The sequence below is a fragment of the Mustelus asterias genome, unplaced genomic scaffold, assembly GCF_964213995.1.
Source record: "Mustelus asterias unplaced genomic scaffold, sMusAst1.hap1.1 HAP1_SCAFFOLD_43, whole genome shotgun sequence".
In the NCBI taxonomy this organism is placed as follows: domain Eukaryota; kingdom Metazoa; phylum Chordata; class Chondrichthyes; order Carcharhiniformes; family Triakidae; genus Mustelus; species Mustelus asterias.
The window spans coordinates 2,522,608-2,533,384 of record NW_027590120.1 but is presented as its reverse complement, the minus strand read 5'-3'; the positions used below and the strand labels follow the sequence as shown (position 1 = coordinate 2,533,384).

Here is a 10,777-nt window from a genome sequence, read left to right as displayed (position 1 = left end):
TGACATGGAGAATGACAATATCCATCATTACAGCAACGTGAGGAGCAGTTTGTTATTAATCATGTTTGGGATAGCAGGTGTGGTGCGGGGGAGGATGATTTTTTTTTGTTGGAGCATCTACTTGATAAGAAGTGATAGAATAATGAATAGTCTGAGATATTTCCATATGATGTTCCCTCAATTTGTAACTTTGCAGTATGTGAAATCCTCTTCCAGAGGGGAAGTATAGCTGACCCAGACAGTGCCAAACAGAAAAAAGCCACAAACATCAATATCTACAATAAAATCTCTCATAAAACAGCACAGGTGAGACTGATCAGAGTTAGAATAGCACAGGAAAGCTGTGGGCGGGGCCTAACATAGGCAGTGTGGTCACAGGTAGAATTTATCTGCAAAGAACTGAACTCAATAACAATGTCACTTTGAAAATTCTATAACTTTGTCTCTCTGCAAGAGCGGAGCCGAATGTTCATTCCATACTGCGGACCAGCGGGCTCGCACCAGGAGTGTCAGGGTTAGTATATGATTCAATACAAAGCGAAATCTTCATCAGTGATGTGGATGGAAAGCTGGACCGAATAGCCGAGCAGCCAGATTGGAGAACTTTGAATGAAACTACAAGGTAACAGAAAAAGCATTAAATATTTACGTTCAAGGCTGGGAAATGGAAATGGGCATAGTTGTCATAAATCAGTAAAGAATCAATCAGGAACAAGTCGGCAGAGAAAGGCGTGGAAAACCACTTAACAAATCTCAGATCGATTCGTCAATCTTATCAATTAGGTTGATTGGCCATGCTGAATTAACCCAAGTGTAAGGGGGATTATCGAGGTAAATATGTGGGGTTACGGGAAAGGGCCTGGTTTGGATTGTGGTCGGCGCAGACTCGATGAGCTGAATGGCCTCCTTCTGCACTGGAGGGATTGTATGATTTCATGGTTCTACAGCCATAAGTTACGATCATCAATTAATGCAGCTGTGCAACTGGACCACACCAGTTGCTATTTTTGAGTGTTTTTCTTGCTGCAATGTTAAGAATCTCCGTCATTCTCTGTGGAAACTGAATTTGCCGCGCGTGTGTTGGGCACTAACTGGAACTGCCAGTGTGGGATTTTTGTACCGCATTCGATATATCTCTGCAGCAGTGTGGACTCCATGGCACAGAAATACACGGCGCTGTCGGAAATCAGTGTGTTAATGAACGTTAGCTCGCTAATATTGTTCGTTTCTTATTCAAATTTAGACGAAACCCGATCATTGAGGACGGTGTTCCTTTGCACATGCTCTCCAATAAACTGAAACATGTACACTGGCGCTTTCCACGCAATCTGACTATAACAGTATACATAAGGATTAGAATGACTAGTTACCAACGTACAGGTTAGTGTCACATTACTATCCTCTTTAACCGATATTTCAGGACCCAGTTGTTCCACTTTGTCTTGGTGGCTCCATTCTAACAGAAATAACAACAATAATGACAATCAGAGTCAGCCTCATATTGAGCGATGCAACTATCATCTCCACCATCACTGTTGTTTTAGCAACAATAACATGTGGGTTGCAGCCGTCAGCAGGAGCATGTAGTTTTACTGGGAAGGAAAAAAACCTGACTGAGGAGTAAGATAACGATGAGGATCTGAGCGAGTCAGTTCTCCATGATCCTCCCTGAGTCCGTAACTCAGCAGTGAGAGAAATCCTCTGTCAGAGACAGAAATACAGATCCCCGTCCCATTGCACTGCTTATCCAACCAATGAGAGGAATGGCGCAACGCCAGCAATCTGTCCAATCACACAATCGGGTCAGAGTGAGAGCAGCAAACGGAAGCTGTGGGTGGGGATACTGCAGACTCAACATTGAGTGAAGTGTGCGGTGACTCTCAGCTGCACTCGGAACTGCTGGGCCGGAAATAGCGCCAGTTGAATCTACAGAATTCTCTGATCATCCTGCGCCTGCTCATTGTTCAGGTGTCGAACAATAAATAAAGCAACTGCGACATGAAGCAACGAGAATCATAGAATCTTTAATTAGCGAATGAGGTCATTCCGCGTATCTATGTCTCCTTGGAGGAGTTATCCAAATCATCCAATTCTCCCTGCAGCTCCATGAAACCTCTATCTCACTAACGTTGCTCTCAAGAGTACAGTCCCGGTCTCTATTACCTCACCACAAAACTGAATTTCCTCATCCCTGGACATGAAGCAAGGCGAATGATTGAGCGGAGATTTTGGAAAATATTGTCAGTTGGCAGGTGGGGAAAATGGAGAAGGAATCAAACCAGAAAACACTCTCAAGCTTTGCGAATCTTTAGAAACTCTTTGGGAACCGGAACCAGCGGGGATTGAAGGGTGAACTGTCTGACAGTTGTAGGAGAATTGATTCCCGGTGACATGGATGTGTCTGCAATGGATGGGCTCTGACTGTTAGACTTAACTAACCCATTAGAAATCCATTCAATTATTCCATTCGAACAAACTCATTAATTATTCTCTCTTTCTCCGTTACACAGTGAGTGTGAAAGGGAAAAGCAGCAATCTTCCAGCCCCCACTCTCCAAACACCCCCTGCCAACAAAAAGGACTGGCGATTTAGCTGTGTCTGTTTTCTATGAAATGGTGAAGAGTAAATATTAAATATTTTGATTGATACCCAATTCAGTTCACATTTAACAATAAACTTGAATTCGGAAACTTCAGAGCAGTGAGTTTTGACAACATTTCTGCCCCGTTTAGCGCCTGGGACCTGCGCAAATATGAATAGAATGTGACTATACCTTCAATACACAAAGTCCACTCAGGATAAAAGCGACTAGATGGTCAAACAGTACAGTCTGAGTTAACTTTATAACCTGGTTTGTGGAAGTACAATTCGGCTGAAAACCCTTTTTCATGCGGCAGAGAAATTCATCTAACATTAGAATCAGTAAATGACATTTGTGCCATTTTTTCTCTTTTACCATGTCTGAGTGGGCGGGGGGGGGGGTGGAGTCGTGGGAGGGGGGATGGTGGTTGCACTGTGGCACAGTAGCCAACACTGCCATCTCACAGTGCTAAAGATCGATTCCCGGTTTGGTTCTCTGCCTATTTGACTTTTGCACATTCTCCCCGTGTTTGCATGAGTTTCCTTTGGATCCTCCGGTTTCTTCTCACAGACGGAAAGACGTGCTGGTTCGGTGCATTGACCCGAACAGGCGTCGGAGTTTGGCGACCAGAGAATTTGACAGTGTCTTCGTTACAGTGTTAATGTAAGCCTTACATGTGACTAATAAATAAACTTTATTTTAACTGAGCATTTTGCAGAATATCATTTCACAGTTGGGAAGTGCAACTGCAATTAGACTGAGAGATAATGTTTTCTTTCAATATTTAATAACAAAAGAAAGTGAGGTAACTTTTCCACACACTGAGAGATGAGCTAGTTAGTTTCCTATTTCACACAGGAAACCTTTCATATGTTAGGTGAATGTATAAAACACCACACTTCAGAAATTCTGAAGTACAATCAAACTGCACGGTTCGACACTCCAGTCTGTTGCAGAGTTGTAGAGCATCATTTCTGTCTGTAATAAGTATCACATTCACCTAAACACACGAAAGATTCCCGATTCGGAAACGGGAGGAAACATTTGTAGATACGTTTCACCTCGGAGTGAGGAAAATAGAAATAATTCACGTTTATTGCTGAATATTAGCTGAATACAGTAACTTACACGATGTTACATTTCGCCTTCCCGTCCACATTTCTGTACACACTCAAACCCGACAGATTATCTTTAACTGACTCCCGTTTCCAGCTCTGTCAGTTCAGAAAGCTTCTCTCAAACTTGCACATTCGGCCTTTTTCTTTTGGTCATTCGTGAAACATTGGCGTCGCTGGCCAACATTTAATGCCCATCCCGAGTTGAGTTGCAAGCATATTGCTGTGGCTCTGGATTCACAAGTAGGGCAGACAAGAACAGCAGATTTCCTTCCTAAAATACATGAGTGAACCATATGGGTTCCTCCAACAGTCGGAAATTGTTTCATGGTCATCAATGCGAGGTTTTATTTATTGAATTCAAATTCCACTACCGACCGTAACCGTCCCCAAAATGGTAGCTGGTCAAGCGATAGTAGCACCAACACCATCTCACATGCTCCAGGTGAGGCTCGAACTCACAACCTCGGCATGGCCCGCTGGCTGTACTGCTCTATAAGTACCGCGCGCTAACCGATTGCGCCACTGGAGCACTGCATCAGGCTGATTTTTGTCAGATTATTAAAGACTTCTACAGCGTCACCTCCGTTAATAACAGTCATTCGAGGCAACATCGACGGGGAACAAACGCATCAATGATTCTCTCTTCACCAGCTCCACAGTAAGTGAGACAGGGACAAGCAGCAGCATTTTACCCCGCATTCTCCAATCATCCATCCGCTGCCAGCAGAAAAGCGGCGACTGCCGCTTCAATTAGTGGGTTACCGCCCATCCCTGGGACAGAAGATTCAACCCCGTTCAAACCTCGCAATACACAGAACACAAGCTCAGCAAAACGTTTATGGATTATATCCCGCTCACTGAACCTTCGAGTATCATTTAAACAGTATCCGAGTGAGTCACAAACAATATTCAAACCAACTTTCCAAAACGTTTCAGTAGTAGATTCCTCCATTTGATTGAAAAGCTGAGTGTTGTGAATCTGGAAATGAACACCATGGGGTTTATGTTACCCAGTGACTATGAGTCCGTCAGGTTTCCAATTCCATTTGAGTTGTATATTGAAGCGAATCTCATTTCAAAATGAGGAGAAAACAAGGAAAATATTAAATCTTGGAACAAATCCTGAGGGAAATGGGTCACAATATTTGGATGCAGGTGCAGCTGTGAATGGTGTTATTGATGATTGAGTGGAAACTATTGGATCCTTGGGCTTCTGGTGGTCAGTTCCCTTCCCTCCCGTTGAATTCCTCCCTGTGATAAGAGACATGGATTCATTTTACCTACACGTTCATAGGAAAAAGAGAATAACCAACACACTACAGAAATGCTGCGGGATCAACGTCACCAAAGAGACTTATATAGAATTCGAAACGGTGCGGTCATGCCGCTGTTCTGGAACAGGTTTTGCAGAAAGAGAATTGTGGTTATTGACACCTTAGCTTAGAATATCGTTAGCAGTTGCTGTCTGAGTCTCTGTGGCGCAATCGGTCAGCGCGTTCGGCTGTTAACCGGAAGGTTGGTGGTTCGAGACCACCCAGGGACGGGTGATTTTTACTGTTTTCTCACCATCTGCATTCAGAGGCAAACATTTGTGTGTTGGCAATGGGTCCGTGGTGGTCAATAAAAAATAGCTCTCAAGTGTTACCGGCTGTACTGTTATCTGTTGTCACCAACATTATTGAATGACTATTGACTTCAGACATATTACATATAATATCATATACATGCTTCCATTATACCATTAAGCTTAAAAATTAGAATGGAAACATTAATTTGTGGCTGAGCATTTGTTCCAATTCCATATCCCTGCTTCCATTCCTTCCTGAATAGATCATAAATCTATCCAGCCCGAACTGAAATGTGTTCAATGATGGAGCATCTACAACCCTCTGGCACAGAGAATTCCCCAAATTCACTATCCTTTGAGTGAAGAAATGTCTGCTCATCGCAGTCTTAATTCATCAGCGCCTTATCCTGAGATTGTACCCCCGTGCTTTAGATTCCCGGACCAGGGAAAATAATGTCTCAGCATCCACCCTATCAAACTCATAGAACGATAGAATCCCTGCAGTTTTTCAATGCTATCTATTCTTTCTCGTTAAAGCTGTTGAGATTTTTCAGCTTTTTCTGTTCTTGATTCAGATTCCAACATCCTCAGATTTTGCTTTTATTTTGTCTAAAATGGGGAGATGCAAACTGAACACACTGTTCCAAATGTGGTCTCAACAAAACCCTGAATAACTGTAGCAAGACTTCAAACACTTCAAAACTTAACTCCGTGCTCATGGCTGGAAGGAGAGTGTGACAGTTGATAATTGGCACTGTGTACGTTCCTGCAATCAGGAACTGGATCAGGATGATGAGATATCTGTGTCTCCTTATACTGTTATCTCTAAACTCCATCTCCTCTCAATGCCGTGTGTCATACATTCGCTTTCCTTGCTTTCCAGGTAAAGATCGAGTTCACCAACTCTCTGTGTCTGTATCAAGCAGCTCACTGACCCTGGGAAATGGACAACCAGAGGGAGCTGGGTGAGAGGCAGCGACAGAAACAGGAAGAGAAGCGACAGGATAATGTTTCATAAATGAGTTCTGCCAGTTGCTCTCCGTGGTGAATGTCTGCCGTGTGTTACCTTGCAAGTTTCACAGAAGCCACAGTGATGAGTTTGGTGGGTTTTGGAAATTGAAAGTGCCACATGACCAACTTGCGGGACTATTTCACCTCACGGTCGATTTCATCTTGCAGCTAACAGGTTTCGCTGTTTTCATTGGCTGAACAGTCCCTTGGGTTCGATCTAAACATGACAATTTAAAGGAGAAACTTGTTTTTGGTGAATAAAAAATCTGAAATAAAAATAAAAGACAGAAGGCTCATGGATAAATCAATCTTTGAAAGAGTTTAGGCCAGCTTCCCTGGTGGTCTAGTGGTTAGGATTCGGCGCTCTCACCGCCGCGGCCCGGGTTCGATTCCCGGTCAGGGAAAGTAGATTTATTGCTGCGTAAAAATCCTGCGTTACTTCCAAGTTTGTACCAGTTCTGTGGGAATCAGGAGCAGGCAGATTTCCTCTTTTGTGTCTGAATTGGAAATGTCACATGTCAAGAATAAAAAAAAAGAGAGAAATAGGATACAAAGCGCTGACGATATAGATGGTGATGCGGGCTAAGATCTGGCTGTTGATGGAGTAGATTTTGTTGTTTCCACTGACACAAATACCTCGCAGGTCTGGGTCCAAATCTCGGACTCAGTGACAAGAAGACCTTTAATTGTAACTCTCCGACCTCCAGTGAAGTGGAGGCAGTTTTCACTCAGAAAGCAGTAACTGTGAGATTAACAGCGCGGGATGGAGAAAGACTCAGTTTGAGCGGTGACGCTGCCGGAGGAATGAAGAGCTGGAGTTCACCCAGAAAAGCAGCAAAGTTGCTTCTTCTGTACAAACCTCCTTCTGTACAAACAGTGGCCCCCATCTTGGGGCTGGAACCCACCGTCTATTAACGCTGATAAGTTAATGTTGATCAGCAGAATTACCACAAACTGGTTTATCACAGGTTGGTACTAACACTGCAGTAAAATTAAATGCAGTAGAATAGGACGGCCTGGTTTCACAGTGGTTCGCAAAGATGCCTCACAGTGCCAGTGGCTCAGGTTAAATTTCTCGGATCACTCTTTGCGGAGTTTGAACGTTTTCCCCGTGTCTGTGTGGGATTCCTCTGTGTGCTCCGGATTCCTTTCCAAACATGTGTGAGTTCGGTTGCTTGGCCATGCTAAATTGACCCGCCTGTCAGCGGGATTATCAGGGTAAATATGTGGGTTTCCGGGAATAGGGCGTGGGTGGGATTGTTGTCGGTGCGCACTCGATGGGCCGACCGACCTCCTTCTCTATAATAGGAATTCTCCGAGAATATATCATTATTCATTTTGACTGGAGGAAACAAAAGAGGCAGTGCAAATACAAATTGTTGTGGGTAATTGACGGGTTTGTGGAATTGGACGGATTTTTCTCTGTACTGTTGAAACTGGCACCAATATCACTCCTGTTTTCGATCAGGAAGTAATTCCAATTCCACTTAAATCATGTGCTGCAAGAGAACAAGAAATAAGACCATAAGACCATAAGACATAGGAGCGGAAGTAAGGCCATTCGGCCCATCGAGTCCACTCCACCATTCAATCATGGTTGATTTCAACTCCATTTACCCGCTCTCTCCCCATAGCCCTTAATTCCTCGAGAAATCAAGAATTTATCAATTTCTGTCTTGAAGACGCTCAACGTCTCGGCCTCCACAGCCCTCTGTGGCAATGAATTCCACAGACCCACCACTCTCTGGCTGAAGAAATTTCTCCTCATCTCTGTTCTAAAGTGACTCCCTTTTATTCTAAGGCTGTGCCCCCGCGTCCTAGTCTCCCCTGTTAATGGAAACAACTTCCCTACGTCCATCCTATCTAAGCCGTTCATTATCTTGTAAGTTTCTATCAGATCTCCCCTCAACCTCCTAAACTCCAATGAATATAATCCCACGATCCTCAGACGTTCATCGTATGTCAGGCCTACCATTCCTGGGATCATCCGTGTGAATCTCCGCTGGACCCGCTCCAGTGCCAGTATGTCCTTCCTGAGGTGTGGGGCCCAAAATTGCTCACAGTACTCCAAATGGGGCCTAACCAGTGCTTTATAAAGCCTCAGAAGTACATCCCTGCTTTTGTATTCCAAGCCTCTTGAGATAAATGACAACATTACATTTGCTTTCTTAATTACGGACTCAACCTGCAAGTTTACCTTTAGAGAATCCTGGACTAGGACTCCCAAGTCCCTTTGCACTTTAGCATTATGAATTTTGTCACCGTTTAGAAAATAGTCCATGCCTCTATTCTTTTTTCCAAAGTGTACGACCTCGCACTTGCCCACGTTGAATTTCATCAGCCACTTCTTGGACCACTCTCCTAAACTGTCTAAATCTTTCTGCAGCCTCCCCACCTCCTCAATACTACCTGCCCCTCCACCTATCTTTGTATCATCGGCAAACTTGGCCAGAATGCTCCCAGTCCCGTCATCTAGATCGTTAATATATAAAGAGAACAGCTGTGGCCCCAACACTGAACCCTGCGGGACACCACTTGTCACCGGTTGCCATTCTGAGAAAGAACCTTTTATCCCAACTCTCTGCCTTCTGTCTGACAGCCAATCGTCAATCCATGTTAGTACCTTGCCTCGAATACCATGGGCCCTTATTTTACTCAGCAGTCTCCCGTGAGGCACCTTGTCAAAGGCCTTTTGGAAGTCAAGATAGATGACATCCATTGGCTCTCCTTGGTCTAACCTATTTGTTATCTCTTCAAAGAACTCTAACAGGTTTGTCAGGCACGACCTCCCCTTACTAAATCCATGCTGACTTGTCTTAATCCGACCCTGCACTTCCACGAATTTAGAAATCTCATCCTTAACGATGAATTCTAGAATTTTGCCAACAACTGAGGTTAGGCTAATTGGCCTATAATTTTCCATCTTTTTTCTTGTTCCCTTCTTGAACAGTGGGGTTACAACAGCGATTTTCCAATCCTCTGGGACTTTCCCTGACTCCAGTGACTTTTGAAAGATCATAACTAACGCCTCCACTATTTCTTCAGCTATCTCCTTTAGAACTCTAGGATGTAGCCCATCTGGGCCCGGAGATTTATCAATTTTCAGACCTTTTAGTTTCTCTAGCACTTTCTCCTTTGTGATGGCAACCATATTCAACTCTGCCCCCTGACTTTCCTGAATTGTTGGGATATTACTCATGTCTTCTACTGTGAAGACTGACGCAAAGTACTTATTAAGTTCCTCAGCTATTTCCTTGTCTCCCATCACTAGATTACCAGCGTCATTTTGGAGCGGCCCAATGTCTACTTTTGCCTCCCGTTTGTTTTTAATGTATTTAAAGAAACTTTTACTATCATTCCTAATGTTACTGGCTAGCCTACCTTCATATTTGATCCTCTCCTTCCTTATTTCTCTCTTTGTTATCCTCTGTTTGTTTTTATAGCCTTCCCAATCTTCTGACTTCCCACTACTCTTTGCCACATTATAGGCTCTCTCTTTTGCCTTGATGCATTCCCTGACTTCCTTTGTCAGCCATGGCTGCCTAATCCCCCCTCTGATAACCTTTCTTTTGTTTGGGATGAACCTCTGCACTGTGTCCTCAATTACTCCCAGAAACTCCTGCCATTGCTGTTCTACTGTCTTTCCCATTAGGCTCTGCTTCCAGTCGATTTTTGTCAGTTCCTCCCTCATGCGCCTGTAATTACCTTTATTTAACTGTAGAACCTTCACATCTGATTCTGCCTTCCTTCTTTCAAATTGCAGACTGAATTCTACCATATTATGATCACTGCTTCCTAAGTGTTCCCTTACTTTAAGATCTTGATTTCCTGACCAGGAATCGAACCGCTGCGGTGAAAGCGCCACATCCTCACCACGAGATCACCAAGGAAACTGCCTGCAAGTATTTTAATCTATCCTATCCATGCTAACTTGGCGCTTTGTTTCGATTTCAGCATTTTTCTGTATACCAGGGACAAGTCTGTCTGACAAGTGCCTCCTGAAAAACCAAATTTACTGTGGATGCTGGAATCTAAAACAAGAACAGAAAATGCTGGAAAACCTCAACAGGTCTGAAAGCACCTGTGAAGGGAGAATAGAGCTAACGTTCAAAATCTGGATGACCCATCGTCAGAGCTGAAGACAAAGAAATTTGGACGAGATTCATACTGTAATGGTGAGGGATATGGGTGTGGGGTGGGTGACAAAGGTGTTCCATATAAATTAAGAAGGGAATTTTAATGGTGGTGATCATGGCTGAGAAGGGTGCTGCTGGCTGCCCATTAAGAGATCAGAATGTGTTAATGGCAGAACAAAGGAAATGTAAGAGACGGCCCGAGTGGGGTGGAGGGAGAGGGGGCAACAAAATGGAAAGTGAGATTTTAAATAAACAATGCAATACATGGAAATTTTTAAAAATAAATACATATGTAAAAGAAGATATAAAATAATAAAAATAAAGAAATAAGATAAAACGAAATAAAACAAAATAAATGGAAATT

General features: G+C 43.5%; 3 non-coding genes across 3 annotated transcripts; 2 read left to right on the top strand and 1 right to left on the bottom strand.

The window, feature by feature from the left end:
* Positions 1-4,133: 4,133 nt before the first annotated feature.
* On the bottom strand, positions 4,134-4,228 carry trnai-uau (transfer RNA isoleucine (anticodon UAU)). The gene is made up of 2 exons: positions 4,191-4,228; positions 4,134-4,169 (listed from the first exon to the last, which is right to left on the bottom strand). It is a non-coding gene; the product is annotated as a tRNA-Ile (tRNA).
* A 940-nt stretch (positions 4,229-5,168) lies between these two features.
* trnan-guu (transfer RNA asparagine (anticodon GUU)) lies at positions 5,169-5,242 on the top strand. Its single transcript has one exon. It is a non-coding gene; the product is annotated as a tRNA-Asn (tRNA).
* A 1,367-nt stretch (positions 5,243-6,609) lies between these two features.
* On the top strand, positions 6,610-6,681 carry trnae-cuc (transfer RNA glutamic acid (anticodon CUC)). Its single transcript has one exon. It is a non-coding gene; the product is annotated as a tRNA-Glu (tRNA).
* Positions 6,682-10,777: the final 4,096 nt, after the last annotated feature.